The sequence below is a fragment of the Rissa tridactyla genome, chromosome 12, assembly GCF_028500815.1.
Source record: "Rissa tridactyla isolate bRisTri1 chromosome 12, bRisTri1.patW.cur.20221130, whole genome shotgun sequence".
In the NCBI taxonomy this organism is placed as follows: domain Eukaryota; kingdom Metazoa; phylum Chordata; class Aves; order Charadriiformes; family Laridae; genus Rissa; species Rissa tridactyla.
Genome location: NC_071477.1, coordinates 8074462 through 8097899, shown reverse-complemented (window position 1 = coordinate 8097899; position 23438 = coordinate 8074462).

Sequence of the window (23438 nt, the reverse complement as noted above, 5' to 3'; positions counted from 1 at the left end):
ACAAGGAGGAGAGGTTGAGGTAGGTAATCTAGAATATAGGAGGAACTGATTTAGACTGTCATCCACAAGGCGGGACAATCTACTGAGCACTAACTACTGTTTTTACATTGATCTCACTCATTTTCGCCCGCTTCAACTTGCTGGTCTACCTCAGCAGAGGCATGAAATTTTGTAAGAGATCTGGTTCTGAAAGCCATTGCTTTTTGAACCTTCCACAATTTTCTCACCCTTTGCAGAAAAGCTGTTCAGATAACCTGTATTAAAAGCGTGAAAACTTTCACTGCTGCCTGTAATTGCAAACTGTCTGAATCAAGGCTTCGGGGCCAATTCTCATCTTCTTTGTCCTTTCTTTATGTTCTTGCAACTCAGCGGCCTGTGGACTGTTAGACTCAAACTAGTGCGAGAGTAGAGTCAGGGTCCACAAATCTGAATTTTATGAACAGGTCTATGTGAGAATTAAACTCTGTCACTACGAAAGCCTGTCCTGCCACTCATCAGATCTCGGTTCCTCTCAGCTCCTCAGTCATAGACCTCATCCCCATCATAAAAACAGACCAAGGAGAGCTCTGTGAAGCTGACTGCAAAAGCTGCCACTGTAAGAGCTTCCTTCAGTAGAAAGGATTAGAATGTCCTGAAAACGTCAATCAGATATCAAAGATACATGAAGATTGAAAAATAAAATGTACAATTTATAAAAATAAGTCTTTGGGAGACACACTCCAAGTACCTTGAAAAATTTAACAGAAATATGTCACCAAAACGAGTACATAGTCTATTGTCCAACTCTAATTTTTCACTGCTAGAACTCCCAAGCACTGCAACCAATACAGTAAATAAAACAGCTAAATCCTCACTAGTATCCAATTTCCATTTACCATGACTAAGTGTCTCCTACAGCTGATGCACTTCAGCTGATATGAGCTCATATACCTCCCACTAACCAGGTGCCCTACATGTCAATGAAAAGACATGACTATCAGGACTGTCACAATCAAGAACATACTGCTGCTGCTCTTGTAACAGGAGCTGCATCAACCACCCAGCTAAGCCACCCTAGTAGCGCCTGCCTGTTGAGTTTTCTGTTGTTTGGGTTTTAATTCACTTTACTAAGATTGCTTTTCATTCACTTAGTGACAGGTAGTTATTTGTTTGCAGGGTTCCATTTGACATTTATTGTTAGTGTAAAACACTAATAATAATAATTAGTGCCTTTTTAGAGTTGTCTGAGGTTTTAGTGCTGGTGCATTGTTAATACAAAACATCCCAATGCTTCACTGTACATAGGATAGTATGATAGTATTTAAATATAAAAAGGGGCTCATTATACTGAGACCAGATTGCAGTATCTTTGAGCCTCCTGTTAGCAAGCCAAGATTTAACATCCTCTAAACTTGTCTGCAATGCTAATACTTTCTGGAAAGTGGAAAAAAACCCACAAAACAAAAGCTAGACAGACATATACCATTTTTATTCACTTAGAGTTTAAGAAATAAAGGAAGTTTAATGAAGAGGGGATGGAAATAAGTGAGAATAAATGAATCCTACAATTACTTCAAGAACCTCAAGATACTCTGAACATGCTTGTGCCAGCACACCTCCATGTATGGGAATGGATCGTTCAAAACCACTTCATAGTTACCCCACTTACTGTTATGTCTCAGATCTCAGATAATAATTTTCATAACATGACCAATGAGGCTATGGACAATACTTTCAGAGCATCTCATTAAAATATATTTGCAATACTATTGTGGATTCGTGTTAAGCACATTGTAGTACACACATTCCTTGCTTGGTTGCTCTTCACCAAGCCACTTAATCACAGCAGTTTTCTCAGTTTGCCATGTTATATCAATATGTTGCAATGGTTATCTACTTCAGGGGACACATTTTATTCTAGAGGGAGCAAATTGAGGAAAATTTCCCATATAGAGATGGCTAGATGTAGTTTTTAATATCAGGAATCATTTAAAACTTAAGAAAATAAGATACACTGCTTTGAATTACATGACATTCCAAAAGATGCTATATGGACAGTGAAAATAAGGCTAAAAGTATGAGCCGCGCATTTGCCAATCACAACTAGTTTGTTCTCCATTTTTAACTCCTGTAGTTCACCTCTAAACATAGTCAAAAGTTTGAGTCAGTTCTCATTTATGCTAGGGAAACTCAGGGATGATCTCATCTTTGTAGAACTCTGGTTTTGGACAGATCTTATTCCAGGGAAGATTCAGAAGTCAGATCTGTGCCAGCTAATGTTGCACAAGTAAAGCCCAATTTAAAACTGAGGAAGAGCTCACTCTTTATCTTCTAATGGAGTCAGATCACAAGGGGAGAAAAGAAATAGCAAAACCTGGAATGGAAGGTCAAAAGAATAGGTAGAGAAGGCAGAGTTGAGATTTAAGTAGCTCAACCCATTAAAAGAAGTGACCCACACAATTATTACTTTCAAAAACAAACTTGAAGAGCTGAGGCAAGTTGCAAGGTGCACTCCAAGAACTCTTGCCATAGTTACATGAGCAGAAAGACCAAATAATGGTAAGGAAAGAAAGAAGAAATGCTCAGTTATTCCTTTATTTTCCTTTCTTTCAAGGGCTCACTCAGTCTAACTCAAGGAAATGGCATTTATTATGACAAACTGAGTCTAGACAAGATATGTCAGAGTCAGCTGCACTACATAGCTTAAGGTATACACATTTATACTACATATTGTAAGAAGAGACATATGAAACAAGAATTTCAATATTGAGCACTGCTAGATCTTTTAGGCTTTCTGCCTGAAAACATGTTTGAGTGAAGTACTTGTTGCTGCACTGTCTTGACAGCCACAGGGTTCACTACTCTCCTTTCCCATCTGCCCTTTCTTAAGGCTATTGGGCAACACCAACTTCCCAGATATCAAATTTATTCTTCATTTAAGGAGTTACATATCCAGTTGACATACTAAGCACTTACTGTATTTAATTTCAGTACCTCCAAAATTGAATTCAGTAAGCCTTTTTAAAAAAAATTCCACTTTGTGCCAACTATGACCTCTGAGCCAACAGCTTTTCTTTGATTCTTACTCTGCCAATCCATTCAAGCAAGCAGTAGCTTGAGAAGGAAACGAGGGGGGTGGTTTGTTGGTTGGTGCTTTGCCTCTTTGGATGGAGCAGCAACTGCTGAAATAATTCTGATATCATGCGTTTATTTTCCACCATATTTGGCAAGAAAAAAAGGAGATCCTAGAAGTATCCAAAAAAGTCCAATAAATTTCAAAGCTTGCAGGATGCATAAGAGTATAAAAGCACATCACCTGCCTTGCAACCTGTAGCAGCTGTTAGCATTGCGAGGAAGTCTTATAGAAGGGATCACAACTGGTACCATTAAAATATATTCCAGATGAAAAAGCATGAATTACCACAGCTTGTCAGTAAAAAGAAAAGGTTAGGCTAACCTTTTTTTGTTTTTAAACACTCCATTTCAAATACCTTGCTTAAAAATTATGTTGAGTTTAAAAGAAAAAGGGAAAAAAAATGTAAAGCATAAATGGAATATTTGACTAAAAAAAAATCAACTTGGTTTTATTTTCTGAAGGTGTGGAGATAGACCTTTTACTTTAATTCTGTTGTGGAAATGCTTGTAAACCTAAAAAGCTTAATCAGCTGTAATCTTGGCCTAACAGGGTTGAGATGAAGCTTTGTTTTCCATGGTTTGAAACAGCCCTACGAGTCAGACCTCAGCAGAAAGACATTCAAAATCTATTATTGACAAGAGAAGCAAAATCTTAGAAAAAAGATAAAGCCAAAATCTGCTGAAATCTGTTTTGATTCTGTGACCCAGATACCAACAGGGAAATAACAAACATTTGCTGTACGTTACACTTGGCTTTCTGTTGTGGAGCTGAGCCTCAAATGACCCTGGAGCATCCATTTTCTGGATTATAAACTTTCTCAGAAAGCATCCAAAGTCAAGATGTTCCTACTGATGGGCTCATCTTTAAAAGCAGAGCTTTACTGAGGGTGACAATTCTTGTTTACAAATGTGCATCTTCCATAATTTTGTCTCTACTAGAAAGGACACCTAAAGAAATTAATACTGTTAGAAGTTCCAAGGATAAAAATTTCACTGAGATAAAAAAAAGTTAATTTCAACATCAATGATATATTACTTTTTTTAATTATTGTATATATTAGAAAAGGCTTTGGACAAAGTGAATGATGTTTTTCAAAGAATTCTCTCACCTTCAGATGTTTTTTTCTGTAGGGTCTAAACTTTTGCTTTCTATCCCCTCTAAATTCTGCAAATATCCAAACTGGTTTCTCCACCCTGAAACTCAAGAATTCCATCAAAAGTTTTTTTAACTCTAAATTGAAAGTCTTTCCCTTCTGAAGCTAGCATATTTTTGCATCTCAGGTTCTTAGAGCGTTATGAAATAACAATCCATCTGATGAGGTTTGTATCTCCAGCCCTATCTGACTTCACCTGATGGTGGGTGGGCTGGCCATCTGTTCAGGGAAAAAAATCCTGTGCTTTACTTAAGTTTCCTCCGTTTCTCCAACCCTCTTTCCCCCATTCAAGCTACAAAAAATTGTTTCTTCAGTCTCCTGTCTGACCCATAAGTGGTTTCCACCATCCTGCACATGTGATGTAATGTAAGAGGACATGATTGATGCAGCCTGACCTGACATGTCATGATGCTGCTTGTCACATGTGGAATTCAGGAAGAAAAATAAAATAAGCAACCTTGACGTGTTCATAATAACCGATGATTTTTCCTTTCCTCGTTATCTCTAAATTACTTAGGCATTTACTACATAAATGTTGTCACTAGTCAGAAAGCAAGCTACCTGCTCTCGGGACAATAACAGTTGGACTATGATCCCAAAAATCTTTACACGGGCATTTTCTTCCCCAATAAAAATTTTGACAGAGCAAAGACTGAAGGCTTAAATTGCAGATTCGCCACTACCTCATGTGAAGTGGGTTGCACATTTCATTTCTCCTGTAAATTAGAGAATGAAAACAGCTTGTCGTGCCTCTTGAGACCAGTAGGTACCTTCAACAACAAAGTGCTAAAAGCTGAGCCAGTGCTAATGACTAGCTCTACATTTCCTTTAAGCGGATGCTGGACTCTTTTCCTTGAGTGTCTATTTTAAAAGGCAAGAAAAACAGAAGGGAAAGTCAAGATTATGCATAGCTTCCCTGCAGTTCCAATGTGCTGCGTATTACAAGGCAGCAGAGACTGACATTACCAATATATACTTTATGACTATTCTGCTTCTAAAATGCTATTTTTATACATAAAAAGTGATAAAGGTCCTACAGCACCTCATAGGCAGTTTTAATAGTCATTACACACTTATTTTCCCAGAACACTTTTTCCTTGATACTTCATTTAAGACTCCAAGAGGAGCCTGCAGAAATATCCTAGTTCTTCAGAAGACGTCCAACAGCTCTGCTTCTCACTGCAGTTGCTTAGAGGCTTCCAGCAACTTCAGTGGAAGTGGTATCAAGTCAAGAGGAAGATAGAGCAATCGCATCCCAAGTTATTTCACACTCAAGTTAGCATAACGTGAGAGAAGGTAGAGGTTAGTTGGTATGTTAATAAGAATGACTTGAAATAATTTCAGTTAGTGTCATTTTCAGGTAGAAGGATGTTCCTCAAATAGCAGAGGTGTCAGCAAATGCTTCAGGAATTTCCAATATCCTCCACAAACTACACAAATACAGAAGCACCCCTAAGTTCCAGCTGATTCTGAGCAAATCCCTAACCTGCTTCCTGGCAATTTCAGTATCCTTACCAAGGCAACCTGGCAACAGTTCTCTTTGGGCATCTCCTTTCTCCTCTAGGGTCTTCTAGCATTACAGGAGACAAGGTAAGCAGGTTACCATCAAAACCCTTCTGTTCAGGGCTCTCCTCAGCTTTCCTTAACCTTTTTAGTGTTGATATACCCATTACAACTTGCTTAAGGCATTTCTGTGTCCCCACAGAGGCAGTTGCATTCTTTCTTCCTAGAAATGACAGCCACAAACAGCTTCCTTCACTTTGGACTTATGCAAAAAAAAAAAAACAACCAACAAAACTAAGACTTGCCTGAGAACTACTCGGGCTGTGGAGGAAAAAAAAAAGGACCCAATTTAATGGAGGTTGAAGTCCTGCAGCTAGGAAATGACACAGTGGGAAGGTCCTGCAGCAACAGGCTTCAGGTTGGCACTAGTCTGAAATGGCAGCTTTTACTTCAAGAGATAACCTAGATTAATTATTGCTCAAGATTTGGTATATTGCTGGGGCTTGCTGAACAGTCCAGCAAAAAATAGGATCAAGTGATAAGCAAGTGAAGAGCTCCCTGGAAGTATAAACAAGTGAGGGCAAACTTGAACTATGTTTTAGTAAACACATACCCCTATGACCAGCTAATATTTCAAACATCAATTACCAATGCTTGCCTCCAGTGCAGCAGTTGTTGACTTTGAAGACTGGAGGTGACATCTTTAAATAATGCAGCTCCATTGTAATAAATTGAACTGCACCAAAAGTCAACTCCGGAAGGGTCTGATCCAAGCATATTTGACTTTAAGATCAAAACAATCTGAGTAAAATTTTCTGAGAGAGTCTAATCGCTTATCTTTACTAGACAATGTTATCATAGTCAAATATACACACAAAGAACCAAGGCAGTTATCAGCTACGGTGCCCGTGAGCAGCCAGTGGCTGCAGAGCAGGGTACGCTGTGCTCGGGTTGTATCCATTGACTCAGGCAGTTCTTCGCAGTTGTGTTTGAACACTGCAGTGTTTTACATTGTATACCAACCTGCAAAGAACATACGGTTCATGCATTAATCATCCGTGTCGCGGAAGCACTTCAGATATGGACTAAGACACGATTACATACTTGGAGTGGGCAAGCCAGATCCTGTGTTTGCTTTGCTCAGAGCTGAGTTTCTTCTAAAAATGAACAGCCACGTAAAATCCAAATGTTAGCAACCTAAAACCTTTTCAAAGGTCTTCTTCAAACTGAAGTTAAGAGCAAATTCAAGCCAACCAGATGATAATTTGTTTTACTTCCCAGTTTGCTGAAACAAAGTTTTGATGAAAGATTCACCTACACGAAGCTGTGTATTTCTGTCTCATTTTCACCACCAACCTTAGATCATAGTATAACAGCAGCTAGGAAAGGACAAATCAAAGCTTCCAAGTCATTACGAAGCTTTATAATACGTTTTACACACAAAATACACCTTGCAAGGGAATCCTGCAATTTTAACATTGTATGTGGTGACTATTCCACAGCCAAGTGCAAAACAAGGTTCTAGAGCCACAAAGATAGCCTAATGGTGTATCACCACCTCCAAGAACAAAACTTGCCTCTGGCTGCTGTAGAAACACAAGTTGCACCAGCACCTGACATACAAGTGGGACTAAAGCAGAGCTGGGAGCTCAACACGTGGGTATGCTCATCGGGCTGGACATGGCGCTCCGAAAGGCAGAATTCAGCCACATGTGGAAGTTCAGGTCTTGGACCAGTATCTCCCATACACACACGTGGTGTATTTATATCTAGCACACAGCTTTATCTAGGGGGAGAGACATACACAAATATCTTTCTAGTAACCAGCTCCTTCCAGTTGTATGCCAGCGTCAGTTTAAGCTGGAGAAGCCCAGTGCATAGCTGAGTTATAGCAACTGAAGTGCTCTTACAGTAAATGCTCATCAGGATAAATCAGTACAGAATTAGTCACACACCTTCCTAATATTTGCATCTTCTTTATATATAAGAAATTCTTCTACATTTCTCACAGTCCCACTCAGCCTTGTACTCCACAAAGCCTTTGAAATAGTAACAAAGTGATGCATCTATTCACTGCCACCAGTTTATTTAATTTAGCATTTTTAAGCTTGCTAAAATTGCTTTTTCTGCCCCCAATAATTTCTGGTATGTATACTGTCATATGGGAGAACAGAGTAAAAAACAAAAACCAAAAAAACCTTAAAAGTAGGAAAGCAGCTTGTCCCCCACCTTTTCAAGTGCCACAGCTTTCCAAAGAGAAGCTTTTATATCTTATGTAGTAACTGTTAGCAGTTTGTGACATTTCTAGTCTGTCCAGGGTGTAACTAGTACATGACAGGTCAAGTCTGTCACCTTCATAAAAGCAGAGAACATCTACACTGGCACACTACACTGTGGAGTCCCTCTGAGAATTACCAATGTCATACCAAATATCATCAGCAGTATTTATCTTCTCTTCATCTCTGCCATTTGTAGGAGCTTCCAAAAAATTCAGATTATTTTTACATGAAGATAGCTTTCTCCTTACTCTTGTGAAGTGAATGCCATAAACCAAAGCTTGAATCCATGAGATTTAATTTGTCCTTGTGGCAACTATAATTAAAATACAGCTCTCTTTGGGGAATACCTGTAAAATTAAGGTTATTGTTGTCACTATTATTAATTAATTATCATCAGATGCTTGCTCTTAAAAAATGATCACTCTCTAGATTTTGATGCTCGCTATTATCCTCATTAAGTAAATGGTGAAATAAAGATGAATGAATTGCAAGCAGATGAATTAATGATTAGCCCAGAATACTTTAGATTGAATTCTGTAACCAGCAGGTTTCACGTCAGTAGGAGACGCGTGAACACCAGGCTGCACTTTGGGCAAATGTTCACATGAAAATAGCGCTCTGATTAGGAAACTTTCCCCTATTCAGAGAAAGGGACAGATAAATCAGGTGGGAGGAGAGGAAGTTAAATCATTCTCATGTAGCTGGTCAAGGATTTAGAAAGGAAGCAATACTAATTATGGGCCCATCCCGGACACATCAGGTGGCATTATCCTAAATAAGAAGTGACATATAAAGCAATGGATCATTTCTGCAAGGGAGATAGGGGATATTAATAATGGGCCAAATTTAGGGTGAAGCAAAGCATCAGAGTCCTCCAGGGAAGCAGTTATGCTTCTCTGCTTTCCAGGCCAGTGCCAACATTCACACAGCGCGCGCAGCATGGGAGATGCTCTTCCTGATGTGTTGGATGTTTTGCCAACTGCATTTACTTCTCTTTCTCCTGTCTCAACCCCAGCACGTTCCTTGTTCTGGCAGGTGCAGAACCATGGGCTCCATAGCCAGATGGGCAACCCCTAGGAGTTCTCCCATGTCAGCAATTTGCCAGAGGTTTCTCTTGTGCCCCTTGACCCGTTGCAAAGCTACCATCTCCAAAGGAGCCCAGTTCTCCAGCCTCAGACCTTGCACACCATTTCCATTGTTCAGTGAACAGAAAAAGAGGATTGGCTTGGAAGAAAGCTTCCGTTTATTTAATAAAGAGGCAGAAGAAAAAGGATATTTAGAGCTACCCTAAAGATCAAGTTCACCAAAATCCCTAGTTTCTATTATAATTTAGAACAGAAGTTGAATGTTACAGAAACACTAATCAGTTATTCAAATACATTTGTTGTGCGGTAATATAGACTTGCCCTTTGCTGCGTATAATGTCAAGACATGCTATTTTAAGGAGCAATATTCCCCTTTGCCAATCTCCATGTAAGGCACTGCCACACACTGCTGGCATGATTCAGCACTCACATTTTCACCAAGAACATGTCTGTTGTAGGTGAAGGAAGCTAATGGGATCTTCCTTCTCTCCATAATTCTATAATAGAGGGTCCTGTCTCGAAGCGGAAGCATCGCCTGTGCATTATATTTATTTGTTTATTTCTCAGAGGCGCAGGCCCTATGCCTGCTGTCACCATTTACAGTCACACAGAGCCAGGTCTGTGGTAGCCCTGCAGCACCCTTCAGAAGTTGTCTCCCTCAAATGCAACCATTGCTCAGGTACTTGCTAACAAAATACTGTTCTGCATGTGCCAGACAGCATCCAAAGCCAACCCTACTTGTTATTTTATCACCTACTTATCACTTCGAAAAATCCTGAGGTAGGTTCTTAAATAGCAAAGAAATTTAAAGCCATATCTTAACTAATTCTTTATGATTTAGTATGACTGTGCAGCACATTCCTTGCATGGCACCAGCATGCACTATGGTTTTATCCTCTTGGTATAAGTTCATACTCTAAAGGAAAAGAGTACCGTCCAGCGTCAATGCTGAACCATATGGGCCAGACCTTCCAAGGGGCCAAACATGACAACAGATATATGTTTAAAATATCAATAATTGAATGCATTTGTTGTGTAGTCACAGAAACACGCTATTTACAATGTATTATGCATCAGATCCACTTACACAGCGATTTCCACAGGGAAACAGTTACAGACTCATGCTTGCTGCCCAACCTGTATGAGAAACACTGTCTGCCTTGTCACTGGGATCTTCAAAAGTGCTCAGGAAAAGCCTAACTCTGTTCCTAGTTACGTTAGTGGAAAACAAGACCAACACATGGTGCTTCTAAAAGCCTTGTGTATTTTGTCAGCTGTTCAGCCTCTGGGTTCAACCTTCCACTCTCTTATTCACACTGAAAGAACTGTCATCACAGAGCAACAGCGCGCAGCATTACATCCTTAGTTACTTATTCAACTAGATAATGTAAAATATATTGCAAACATGCAACAATATTACTTGCATTTAAAAGCTAATACGGTTTTTCCCCTCTAACCTTAGTTTTACCTTGTCTTCTTGCAAGCCACAGCACAAAGGCTAGCAATCAAAGTAGCAAAGGGGAATCAGAAAACTGAGACTTTTGTCCCCTGTTCTGTTGTAAGCAGTTCTCTGCTACTGGAAGCGAGAATGTGTCCTCAAACTGTTTTGTGAGGTTGCAGTTTGAACAGAAATTTTCTGGTGGCAGCTGTGGCTTAAGCACTCCTCCATTAACAGCTTATTCTGCTTCCAGATCACCTCCACCTCAGCTGTAACCTGGCTACTGATGTGGCTGCAAGGCAAGCAAGTTCAGGAAACTGAACAACAACTTCTTTGTTTTTTTCTGGCCATGTTATTTTTCAGACAGATCACTTCCTAGGTCTGTTTCACTGCGCAGCTACAAATATGACAGTCGGGTACAATGGTAGGGACAGTATATGAAGTTAAGATACAAACAAAGACTGTAGCAAAAGCATAGGAATTGTTTAAAACAGTTTAATCCCTTTATCCACTGCTACATAGTGTCACACAGCCTACCATCACAGATGACCCAACTGCCCTTCGCACCCTACTCCATAACTACTCTTCAGCGGACATTCAAGGAAACTAGCAGTCCTAGCTGAACATCCTTGGTTTAGTTCCTTTAAATCATACCTTTTATACTAGTATTACTATCTTTAAAAGAGCAGTGATGAGTAGCGTTAAATCTTTGTTCCCTTTTTTCCTCATTGTTAGTTCAATGGGCTGTTAGCTAAAACATACAAAAGAAAGGAAGACTGGCTGACTTGAGACCTGCTGAAGAGGCTTTTGCTTACACTGCCTGCATTTCTTTGTTTATCTGACTGTATTGTTTTGCTTCAATAGTTATATTTAGAGCATTCATAAAAAGGACGAAATAGTGTTTTTTTCCAAGATGCTGTGGCTATAGTTAAGTTCTACTGAGCTCTGCAAACAAAGAACTGAGCAAACAAAGAAAAAAGCTAGACAGAAGCGAGGAACTCCTGCCCCAGCCCAAACGCAGACAGACGGCCTTGGGTGGATATTGAACATGTAAGGGTGAGCATGACAAAGGGTGACCGCAAGAGGTGGGCTGTGGAGTCTCTCTTCCCAAGAGGTTTATTTTAATGCTCATCTGTGTATGTTTACTCAGTTTGAGGGCATTTACACATGGAAGTGGATATACAAACAAGGGGCTATAAGAGGATAATTATTATTTTGCATTTGCACTTTACAAACATTACTGAATTAATTCTCCCAACACTCTGCTGTAATAGTGAAGTGGTGTAATTCAGTCAGGAAACAGGCACAGGGTCCAGTGATAAATCCAAAGCATATCTGCAAGAGTCAGGGAATAAAACCTAATATGTTTCTTACATCAGCTCTACCAACATTCTGCCCCCATCAGATATGCAAGTGTTAAAAAATGTAAATTTTTAGCAACGTTATTTTCACTGAAGTTTCATTGTTGTAGCTGGTGGACAGCTGGTATTCCAGCACAAATAGGCTGGAATAGCTCAACTGTAAGATCCAACTGCCCGGCAGGCAGGCAGGCAGGCACAGAGATTCAACCCTGCCTCAAGTGAGGATGGCTCACAAATTGTAATAGTAGCTAGCTGTTGTGGTTTGAGTCCTCCTTACCCCACCACCAGCACATCCCTCTTTGGTGTTTCCCCCCTACTCCCTCCCAAAATGGGTTAGGCTCAAACCAAGCTATTTGAGTGAAAATTTTTGCTCTGCTTCCTCCATAAGCAGCAGCACAGAGGGATGTATGCTTTTGCAAGCATTTAAATTTTTACCGTAGTATTTATTAACCTATCCTAATGTTGACTTATGCTTCAATAAGGTGTCCAAAGAAGTTGAGCAGTATACAATTGTTATAAAGAGAATGGTGCATTATTGCTGATCTCAATTTGCATCAGAGAACAATCAAAGGACTTTTATGGGAGTCATTACTACAGGCACACAGCGAGTAGAGAGTCTGAAGTTAAAGCACTGCAGCAGTGGCAGAACTACCACTTTCATTTGTCACCTCAATAGAAGACATTAAAAAATATATAGGTAATGAAACTTAAGTATAACAGGTTAATAATTAAGATAGCACAGATTTCTCAACGCTGAAACAAGAACAAAAAGGCAGTACAAAGCATCTGCGCCATGACAACGTAGCAAGCAGGAATTCTGTAAAACCACAGGTCGGACAAAGGTATGAATTCAAGGGTGGGGGTTTATTCTTCTTCAGGATATTTCAATATTTCTGCAGTTTTCAGAGATGAGGTTTGTGACAGGTTTATCATTTTCAGCCACCTCAGCCCCACCTCTCCCTCCTCCCCTTCCAAAACACATACACACTTCTGCCAGAGCTGACCATCACGTGCCAAAGCCTGCCTGTCTCTTTAGCCTCTGAAGTTGGATGCTGAAGAGGTGAGGCTGGCTTTCAGAAAAGGTCAGCTAGCGCTAAAGGAGGAGACGGCCCCAGAGGTAGCTTGAAGCACTTGAAATGATAGAATAACACTTTTGAATTGGCAAAGGGGCACAGAGAATTACACATAGGAGGAAGTGGAGGAGTCACGACAACAGGAGATGAAAGTGAGGGGAATGGGAAGAAGGGTAATATGTATAGCGAAAGGAAAATACCAAGTATAAATAGAGAGGCACAGCATGAAGATAAGCACATTTTTAATAGCTGAGAGGGTCCAAAAGAAGACAAAGCTATAATTAGAACAGTAGTATAATGAGTAGCATCCTCAGCCCCATACATCTACACCTTTACTTTTTAAACAGAGTTTGCAGCACATTGCAAAGCCACCAAATAAGAAAAGCTCTGATATCGCATCCAAGTACAGTGGGAGGGGGACAAAGCAGAACTAACTTCCTCTTTCAGAGGGAGAGTTGCCTCATTTCCAGGCTTTTATTCTCTTTTGCCCACCACCCAGGCAGGTTCAGCAGTCTCACCACCACCACGCTTCCTACAGTCTTTCACCCTCTGTCCTCTCCCAAAGGAAGTTGTTTACCCCCATGTTTTCCTACCAAATGCGGTGACACGGTGGCAATGCGTTAAAGAATGAGACAACCTGTCATCTCTTTAGAGGGTCTTAAGAAAGACTGTTCTGTTTTAGCCTACCTCCAGATGTGAATGTTTCTGCCTTTCGTTTTTCTCCTATTGCAATGTGCTAGCGAGGTTTCTATCTGGCAGATGCCAGAACCAGAGACATGGTAAGTCCTGGTAACAGCTCAGCATGTGCTTCTGCACAAGCCTCTCTCTCTGCCAGGTTATCTGGAACACAAGGTAGCAAGAGTCCCTGCTTAGGAGAGGGGACCAGAATCTGTCTTGACAAGTGTTTTGCATGCAGTTAAATAGACAAATGTATTCTGCTGCCAGCCTCTTGCAGGAATTTGACTTGATGCCTGTCACCAAACAGCTTCTTTTGCACTAGAAGAATTACAAAACACTCATACCCTATAATGATCAAAAAGAGAGCCCCCATGCCCACATTAGATTTCAGAGATGCAATCCACGCTCCCTTGCAAGCTAATAACATCTAAGCCTACACAAAATTAGGATACACATTTCTGAAGGATAAAACAAATGTGAAGCAAACTACTGTATTATATAAAGGTCACTGGTCCATCCTCTCCTGTAGCCTGTTTGCAGCAATGACAATCCACCTCCACAAGACATTGCACCATGCATGTGTACAGTGCAAGCCTCTTCTCAGTTCTGCTAGTTAGTGATTAACCTCTTGTATAGAGCAGACAGGGCCATATAGCTCAAACTGTTTTTAAGGCTAATGCTGTTTGGATACGCTCAGCCTGCATGCAAATATCTAATGTGACTCCTACCAAGCTATTTCAGTGATGCTTTGTAGCAGAAAGTCCCAAGAGAGAAGTGTGCATTTTAGATTGTGAAGTTCATTAGCTATTTTTCCATTTCACTACTTGTTTTTGTGTTATGGTCAAGTAGGAGTCCATTAGGATACTTGTTACTGTGCATGATTAGAAACTCTCATTTTGGAAGAGCTTGAAAGTAATGGCAGCATTCATTTGTTGCAAATACAAGCTCTAAGAGACAAAATAAGTCTCTTCTTTATTTCACCCTCTGTATCACTTTATTTCCACTATGCCCTTTTTCAGAGAGTACAGTGCACCCAAACCTCAGAATCAAAAATAAAGACATTAATGGTAAAAACCAGCTTTCAGTCTCAGCTAGAGATTGTGCCTCTCTAGTTATCAACACTAAATACTGCAATTAAAGACTTAAAAAAAGACACTAGCAATTTACATGACAAGAACTAACAAAGCCTGCTTTTCATGGATTTGTATCTTGTAGTCAGTTGAAACCCAAGAGGCTGCAAGATCCACCTGAAGCTACCCCTGCTGCTGAAGCATCTGTAAAGGATTCCCCAGTTTCCTTATGCAGAATGAGTTTATACAACAACCTGTCCTTCAACCATGACCTCTTCCCCCTTCATTTAGCCACCCATTTTCACCCAGTTTACAGAAGCCCTGTTACCTCTCGTATCCCTCAGCACTAACAGGTTTTTGTAGATATCTGCTTAAACTTATTACCTACGAACAGTACTATTGCATTTAGTTAATTTCCATATGAAATCAAACAAAAGGACACACTTAATATTATCTTCCCTTTCTTGGTCCACTTGCTCAATCCCCATCGCAATGCAAACAGATTGCCCAAAGAGGCTGCAAAATCCCCATCCACCGAGGCATCCAAAACTCAGTTGGAAGAAGATCCTGACCAACTGATCTGACTTCAGAGTTGGATCTAACTTCAAAGCTAGTGCCTCCTTTGAGCAGGTAGGTTGTACCAGAGGAGTTCCAAAGTACCTTCTAATCTAAGTTTGCTATGCTCCTTGTAGAATCAACAGTTCTGAGCACTTCTGATAAGCTTCCTGCAATATTTAGAAACATAAATTGAGTCACCTATTAAAACATACTAATAAACAGAACAGCAGAGCCTGGAAGCAGGTCAGGAAGGATATTGGAAATCCTCCCTCTCTCCATATTACAGCCACCGTTCCACGGCTGATGAACATTACATGTCAAGTTATTCATTACCTAGAGCATCCAGGCTAAACCAGTTGCAGTGCCATGTAAGCCAAAAGTCAAAAGCAGCTAGCTAGAGCAGCAGTTTCTTCCATGGCTTGCTCATTCTTTCACCTCTCAAAGGAGAGAAAGACAACAAATTGCCTGAGCCTCAACAACTCATCTCATAGTCTTCCAAAAATGGTAACAGTTTTGTCACTTCTGGCTATTACTGAATTTAAGTTGGCAATTCTGCCAACCCTCTAAGCCATCCAACCCCTCATGCCTTTCATTTTTTAGGATATGGTTAGATTAGCCCATCCATTATAAATATGACACAGCAGTACCCACAAGCATTACAGAGTTTTCAGCATTTCAGCTAAAAACCCCATTTTGGAAGGATTTACAGCTTGGCTGCAAGAGTGGCGTCTGGCTGAAACGTGGCATAAAAAGTCTCGCCATAAGAGCCCAGCCGTTTAATAATAAATCAATTTGGCTATTTTTAAATTAGAAGGCTGAAAAATACAAATGAAGTTTACCATTTGCTGACACATCTTTGATCTCAGAAGGAATGTGAATTCCACAGGCCAACTCCTCAGCTGATGTAAATCAGCATAACTACACTGGCATCACTGGAGCTCCAGTGATTTACATGCTACAAATCTGTCCCTGTATTTATTAATGGAATATTTGTAGTTAGCATTTGGGTCAACTCTTTGCTGTTGATGTAACCTACCGGAATCATGAAGAGTTGCAGAAAGAGACTTACTTCTTCCCAACCTCGTTATTTAATTTTTAATTAAAACAAAATTGCACAGAACAAGCCTAATCATAGAAAACCCAGAATATTTAAGGCACTGAATATTTTGGTTGGGACCATAATGAGATTTACAAGGCAGCTGTAGCACACACATCAATTGCTGCTTTTTAATCTTTATAGATTGATCCATATGGCAATCTGCACTATTGTTGATCCATATTTACACCACAAGCCTGTATTTTAGTAGTTTCACATAGAGAGGCCTTGCTGAAACTTTAAAAATCCTCTGAAAAAATACAGAGGCCAAAGATTTGGTATTATATTTAGGACTTTCTCTTCCTTCCTCCTCTCCTCCATGCTATCTCCTACCTATCGCTTGCCTTGTGTTGCGGATAGGGCTTAAAGCCTCCGCCTCAGCTTCTTCAAACCACGTGTGTGCAGAGCATCAGCTACTGAAGAGACCAGCTAGTATCAAAAGAGCAAGTAAGATAAGGCACTAAAGCCAAAAGCCAGAACATCCAAGCTCAATTTAAGCCTGCCCCAATTTCCTCTGCCGCATAGGGCAAGTTCTGTCACCTTTTGGCACCATTTCCATCCCCTCCTCCTGCCATAAAGCCAAATGGGACTAATGATATTTACTAAACTGTGCGTGGAGCTGGGATTTATGTATGACATATGCTAAACATACCATCTATTTGCATGTTTATGATTGCACATGCCATCATAAATGCAAGGTGGAACTGCCTTTGCAAATGCATCATTTTACAAACATTTCTGAAAACCTGAGTATCATCCGGGTTATCAAGCAGATTTTTTAAAACGTAGTATTATGTATTTAGTGATTCTATAAACACAAAACATTTACGAACACTCAGTACATGCAGTGCCAGTCTATTATGGTGTATGCAGAAAGCATTGTAGCATTAATTAATGTAATGCCTAAGATAGAAAATGTTTGCTTGTTTCACTCAGTAGATTTCTTCATTTGCTGAAGAATTCAGCTTCTACACAGGCTTAGCTGACCTTTGCTTGATAAAGTCGTATTTCTAAGCATTTGCTTACATTTGGTATTTTTAATCAGGTTCAAGTCCACTCACTACACATCAGAGCTGAGAATAATGATGCAGATACGTGTTTTAGCCAAATGATGTTCCTTATAGCGCACACGCTTCCCCCAAATCACTGAGTTGTTAACTAAAGTGTAAGAGAATTTATGATGCTAAATAAAACCAGAAAAAAAAGATGTTTTAATAAGATGAAAATCCAAATGTTAAAATAATGAGCCATCTGTATGGGTGGCCCTCTCCTGAGAGATGCCAAGAGCTTTACCATCTGTGAAACATTTACCAGCTGTTTCCTTCCTTTTTCGTGAGAACATAAGAAATCCTTGCAGTTGGTGTTTCTAACTGACACATCCTAGCGAAGGAAACAGGTTTGTTCAACGTCAGGGATCTCTCATGAAAGGTAGCCTGGCTGGAATTAACCTAATAATATTTTGGTAAGCATCCCTGTTCCCTATTTCAAAAAGGTCTTTCCAAACAATGGCCCGGCAGGCCACAGAGTGCTCTGGAAAACGGAGGAGGCAGAAAACAACCCACGATCCGCAAACCAGTTTCAGGGAAAAGAAAATATATTGAATATTTCATCTGAACATTTCTTTACTGTTTTGCTTTTTTTAAACCCTAGTCTGTTGCGGGAATTCAGGATAAGTTTGTAACCCACGTGAAGCTCAAAGGCACCTGCAATAAATAAGGATAATACAAGTACAGAACTGGACCTTGCTTTTCCCACCTCTGATCATTGTTTCACATACCTGCAATGAGCATAGCCCTGCAGCTTTTCACCCAACACGTACCGCGCCTCAGTGCAAGTGAGTTTTGCACAGTCTTAGGATCACACAATCATACTCTGAAAGATTTTAGTTTGTGGTAGACATAGATCAAAGGCTACAAAATAAAGACAAGTTAAATCCATGAAAGGATATATTGGCTTGTATTTATTTGTATCCTGATGCGCTGTAGCCCTAATTGCACAACATTTAATTATTTCCTTAGTGTTCTCTTATTTCATTAGCTGCCAATGTGAATTGAAGATAATATAACTTAAGAAGCAAAATTAGCTCTTAAATTCCAAGTCGATAAAATTTGCCCATAGGAGTGATAAAGGGAGTTTCTATGAAGTATTCAGTTATGGTTTCAAAAGTTAATTTTTCGAGAGACTTGTGAAGTGACTCGGGGGGGGAGGAGAGGGGAGAGAAAAATCAGCATCAGATCGACAGTTGTGTAAAGAGCAATATTTGGTTATCATTTGTATGCCAAATGCCATGATATCCTGTATTTCACAATCATGAAAATTGTAACAGGCACAAAACCAGACATCAGTTCTACACAATACGCTGGCAGCACCTGCCTCAAATCAAGGACTATTTTTCTTGATGAAAGTTTCCTCACCCTTCCCACACTGCCTGTCCCAAGAAGGGAACATTAGCCATAGCACGAAGAAACAAAGGAGGCATGTCATTTCTCGTGCGGGGATGCAGAGACACATGAGTAGGGACACCACTGAATGCAGCAGACAGCAGTGTGAACAGATTGGGACAGACTTCTGATGCGGCACCCAGAGAGTCCCCTTTTGCTTGCAGGGGAACGTCCCAGCACATCTTGCAGAGCTGCCTCTGGAGGGAGAAAACTCTATCCCACCAACGGATCCCACCCAGCCCAGGGCTCACGTGTCAGCTGTACCTACCAGAGTAATCCCAAAACCTCTTCAACTTGTACCTATGACAACGCAGCCCCCATAATCAGCTCCACAATACCCGATTCCCATTTTCCAAGAGCTAAGTGCATAAAAATTGTCTCTCTACCTGGGCTATCTATACCAGAAGTGACATTACAAAGTCTTTACATCTTACAAATACCCTTTATATCTTCAGTTAGGTAGCACCAAGGCAGCATATAGTAGGCATTGTCAACATAAGCATAAACAGACCCTTGGGAAGTTATGCTGCTAGGATCTACAACATGAGAGCACTAGAAGTCTGCACGACACCAAGAAATACCCGCCAAAACCATTGCTGGAGTTGCTCTGCACCTTTCAGCAGCGAGCTGTAATGGATCACACTATGGGCCACAGAAGAATTCCTCTCTCTGAAGTCAGCATCACATTGAATCAGAGTTAGCCAACAAGAGCAAAACGTAGCTGATTTTCTGCACTGCAGGATCTGATCAGTATGTAGTTACATTTAAGTGTTAAAGTTGTTTTATTAAACATAATGCTTCTTACATTGATATTGGAACCATTTTTCTTTAAGTTAAAAAATACCCAAATAGAAATACTTCAAAGAGACAAGTTCCAGCAAATGGAATAAAATGGCACTGGGCATTTGGAAGCAGGAATGAATGACTCCCCCAAAACACAACTAAACAAACATCTCGAGCTGAAGACAGACCTAAGTAAAACTGTAAAGAGGATAACCTCAAGGTCTCCAGGACTGGCTACAGTAGTGTATTTAATACTTCATTTATTATGATACCATGTCAATCTGCAATGTGTGGAAAGGCAGACATAAACGTGTGATTGCAATTTCTCCCTATAACTTTAAAAAAAATTAAAAAAAAAAAATCACTCTTTGCCAGTAAGAGTTGCAGACACTTTTTATTAAACCACTGAGTACTATGAAGCACAGTTCTACAGCTACCAAAAATATCAAGATATAAAATACAGCATGGACATTAAGCAAGCACAAGTAAAAATAAAGGAGTCATTTACATCCTCTTGGGCCAGCCAGCTTCCCCAATATAGTATCCATCCTGTCAATAGAACACCTGGCTTTTCTTACAAGAATGAAAACTTAGAATTTAAGCTTTAAGTAATAGCAAAGAACGGCACAAGAGTTTTGTTAGGCATCCTCCCAATAATTTTAGAATGTGTTCTAATACTGAATGGTACTGAAGAGTTTATGATCTGTTCTTTAAACAGGACCTATAACGTTTGGCAGCTCGCACAATGTTTTAGAGCATAGTCACATCACTTTCGAGTGAATCTATCTTTTACCAGAAAATCTAAACTCTTCAAAAGATGCTGAAAAATTAATATTTATTCGTAGAGAAACTGAGGCATGAAGGAACACAGAATTATTTTCAGGCTGATTTATCTATGCTTGCCTCAAAACCATCAAATCAGTTCAGCAAGATGGAAGTCTTAATGGTACCATAGCCCTTATATTCTTCTTTAAGTATTATAAAAATTTTGGGATACAGGATGGTATAGAAAATGTGGGTTGCTTGAGTGTTACCTGTTCAAAGCAGCACCTTCTTTTGAGGTCAAGTGATTTTAATTCATTATATCTTCTAGTGACCTGAGCCCTTAACAGCATCTACACTTACATGAATGTTATTAGTATGTACTTAAAAAGGGATCAGGAAAAGCTAACACTGACTGCATTACATGCTGTGTTCCCCTGCTAGAATAAGATTAAGGTCATTGGCAGGGCAAACCATGTATGTGTAAAGTTTACATTGCAGAAATCTTCACTGGTTTGCTGAAGTGCTCATGATTTCAGGCACTCAAATACTCTTCAACTTTGTGAGTATAGAACATATGCAATTAATCAGAAAGCCATTACTAACAAAAAATAGGTTTTGTAGGTGTATGAAATCCTGCATGTTTTTTAGGATTTATAAAAACCCACAGCTGAGTCTGCTATTAAAGACAAATAATAGCCAGGTTTTAAAATTAAGCAATCTTAATTTTTTGTTGCTATTTTGAAATCTCTCAGTCATGATTCTCTACGGTTTTAAATTCCTTACACAGCATCAAGCATAGCATGTGTGTAATACACATTTGCATGTCCATATTAACCCATTTTGTTCTTGGTTCTAGTTCTAAGGAGTAAATATTGCTCTGAACAAAGCCCATCTTGAAATGAGGAAAACCTCACTTGGCATTTGAGGTACCTGTAAACTGAGCAAGTGTTAAAAGCCTAGCTTTCAAAACAGAGAAACTAGCAGTTTTAGGAGTTAGTACGTTCAATGTATAAACTCTAGATTATAAAAACGGTTTGTAACCATAGCCTCTTCTCTGTGCTCCTGGAAACGCTCTGACTGCTGGAAGCTGCACAGCAGGTTGGTAAGAATGCGACAGAACGCTCTCCAAATAACACCAAGGTGACACGGGTAGGGTTACTGATGATTTAGTGAGCTGCACAGTGCTCCTGGTTAGTAGGCGTTTGAGATGTAAACTCAAAGAATCCAAGCACTCAGCATAGCTAAATATCCCATTTTACTGGGATATTGGAAGGATAGCTGTGTTAACCAGAGCATCCTGGATAAATTCCAGCATAGGTAACTGCATTCTGTTCTAGCAAAATCTCACTCCATTTCCAATTAGGAAAGTATTAATCTTTTTTTGTCTTTGTTCTACTCCTATGAGAAGGCAGCAGTTGACACTGATCAACCTTTTGACACATAGGTGGAAAAATGGGCTTGCAAATAGGTAATGGTGAATATTAACATTTTAGATGGAGGCCCCTGCACAGTTCACTCAGGGACAAGCGTTACTCTGCCATAAGCTACAGGAACCAGTTTCAGTGTAAGGCTGTAAGAACAGACTCAGCCCAAGTACTGGGACTACACCACCACAAAGCTCTGAGCGTATCATGCAATAAAGTAGGTAGCGTTAACAACCAAGGAAAGCACCTGTTCTTAGTTCCAGGTAACGAGTCTATCTTACTGCAGTAAGCGCTCCGAGAAGAACCACCACTAACCAGGAGAAGGACAGACTCAGACCCCATATTTGTAAGTTTGCCTGGGATGAATGGCTCTATAAACCTTTTAAATCCTTGTGCATCCTGTGTAATCAATGCCACTAAAGCTTGTCGCCGACTTTCAGTGGACGCATTGAAGACTGAGCAAACTACCACATCAATACACAGAGAGAGACTTTGCTCCAGCATTTCTACCCAGCTCTGAATTTCAACCAAGCAGGTGCCACTGTAACACACATATGCTTGAATACACTTAAAAAGATCATCTCTTCTGGTCCAAAGGGTCCCTAGGAAGAGCTATAGGACTGGAGTAATAACACGTATACAGGCATGCTGACACGCAGAAGGACATTTCTCAGTATTATTTGTACGCGAATTACCAAAACGGAGCTGCTTGAAAAAAATCCCCTGCAAGTATTTCTGGCTTTCCTGACCCCACCCTTCCCTTATTGGTATAATATTTATGATCTTGTGTATTTTAATTCTTCCATTGAGAGTCTTATGCCGATTCACAGACCAGGTGCTGTGTAGGTGGGTGCTGTGTGGGTTTCCCCTCTGCTCAGATGCTTGAACTACAAGAGCTAAGCATCATGTTCAGCCAGGCCTGAACACCCTTTGAGCCAAGATTAACACCCTGTGCCAAACTACGGAGGCAGCCTGGGATCAAAACACCTTTTTAAAACTTCTCTTAATAACTAGTTATATAAATAGCACAAATCCATCCATAAAAAAAAATAAATCTCTTAATCACTTGTGCAGTCAGGCAAACTTACACCTCATTTGTCAGAACGTCATTGAACAGTAGTTGCCCATCCTTTATCTCATAGTAATTCATTATTACTTAACTCCATTGGTTTCAATGGAAGGCATCTGAAATCCCATCAAGAGAAAAAAAACCCCAAACTATATTTTTTGGCACTTCTTTAAGAACTCATTTGTGAGCTAGGAGTAGTCGCTGTTTTCATCAATTTGAAAGGATGATCTGCTTTACAGCTTTTGGTTTAGTTTTTTGATCCAATCTCAACAGTTTGCTAGGATTTTTCTCCTAAGAGAGGGGCACTTAGTTGCAGTACTAGCATATTTCCCAGTGCTCTTCAGAACCTCCCTCAGCTTCTTAAGAGGGGGAAGGCACCTACATTTAGCATCTGGACTGGGTTTCTGAAACACTCTAGACTCCACCAAAGCCCTCATTTGCCTCTCCACTGTCAATCCTCATGGGTTGTCTGTCTTTTTTACTGAGTCTTTGGTAAAAACAAATACAAAACCCAATGTAAAATTCAAATACGACTGGAAAGTACATT